Below are 1,950 nucleotides of genomic sequence, written 5' to 3' on the forward strand. Positions count from 1 at the left end.
AGTAAAGTAGGCAGACTTCAGAAACATTGTTGAAATTGAATGGAAATCCTACTAACATTTCAAGCAGTCCTCCAGCACATACTACCTTGGCATGACTTGACCAGAAACAGTTACCTCATCCTTAATGTTGCAAGGGTCCAACATTATATAGAATTAAGAACTATTGCTGAGATAAAATGAGAAAAAATAAGCTTAGCCAACTAATATCATCTCCAACATGTCATAATAAATTCTAGACCAGGTAAATGAAAATGTATACCCATAAGCACACCATTAAATAAACATAGAGAAAACAAAATGGTGAACAATATGWTTATACATATACTCAAGTGAACCTGGTATRAAACAAGTACTAATATCTAWTATCCAAGATTTTAAGAATTTACTATTTCTTTTCTTGAACAAAAAAAATATAACTTTTTCTGGATCTGGTAATGGAGATAGTGCATTGCTGATTGTTTGCATAATAGGTTGAGGAGGTCTAATCAAAAGTTTTGATGAACCACATAAATAAGTGAAACCTAATAAGATAAAGAAAAATATTGAGGTGTGCATAACTTCCTTGTCTCAAAGCAAGTAAGTAAAATGGTATATATTCACACACACACGTGCATATATATGTGTGAGTGTTTGTGTGGAACCACATGGTCTGTGTCATTCCACTCACTTGATGTCAATCAAACCTGTTCAGCTGTTTTAGAATTGTTCTTGGAAGATGAGTTATACTAGCTCCACCCAAAATTTGACGAGCCTTTTGGCTCTAAATTAAAGAAAGAACTTTGGTCTTTCCAAATTTTTAGCAATATTTACATCATTTTTCCTGTATGTTTGAAAGTTCGGTAACAAATAACAACACTTGTGCAGTTTTCCATAACCTCTATGACCACCTTTAGCAAACAAAAGTGTGTAGTTGAGAACATGTTTTCCATCAAGTTCCACACACAGTAACTAAAKGTGCTTCGAAAAAGCATTCCCTACATAAGAAATCTRYTTCGAAAAAGCATTCCCTACTTCCCTGTCATTAGTTGAAGTACCACTAGTGGCAATGAGTGGTTCTCAATCTCATGATATTTAACTAGCATAGTTTTTGCTAAAACATGTTCCAGAACTAGCATAGATAAGATGATGTGCTTTTAGCTATTTTTCGTAGTTGACCCAAAAGGATGTGGATCCAATAGCAAGTGTTGAACTCAATCTTTTTTATTTTATTCATCAAACCCAAAAGCATTTTGAACATGTTGTTATATTAAGGATTCATGGTATCAATTGCTAATGTAGATAATGAAACTAATATTCAAGTTTCTTTATCTTACAGGCGGAAAAAAGTCAAAGAGGAAGCGAGATACTAGTAAGAAGGTAGCAAAGGAAGGAGATCCTATAATGGGCTTGATAACTTCTTCGACTACAGGAGTATACCAATTAGTACCACCTGGTGATATTGATAAGTCTTGTTATGCTTGATCAATAGCTGTAAACATGAATTCAAACATATACATGGACCATTTATTAATGTACCACAAGTTTGCACAACAATATATTGTCTTTATATACACAGTACCATAAGAAGATACACATATAATTATAGATATTAAAGATTTCCAGAATCAAAACAAGAAGATAAAATCAATACAGAGTAGACAGTAAGAAGTATTCTGAAAACATGAATTCAAACATATACAAGGACCATTTAATAATGTATCACAAGTTTGCACAACAATATATTGTCTTTACATACACAGTACCACAAYCATGCCTAAATCATTGATACATACAGAGGCATTACAGGTTCTAATACAACAAAATACATCTAAAATTAATAGACATAAAAAAGCAGATATTAAAGAATTCAAGAATCACACCAAGAAGATATTAAAGAATTCAAAAATCACACCAAGAATACAAGTAAAGTGAACGAGGTGATGATAACTAATTTGGATAACACACTGTGAT

The sequence above is a fragment of the Cynara cardunculus genome, assembly GCF_001531365.2.
Source record: "Cynara cardunculus var. scolymus isolate 2C chromosome LG 8, CcrdV1, whole genome shotgun sequence".
In the NCBI taxonomy this organism is placed as follows: Eukaryota; Viridiplantae; Streptophyta; class Magnoliopsida; order Asterales; family Asteraceae; genus Cynara; species Cynara cardunculus.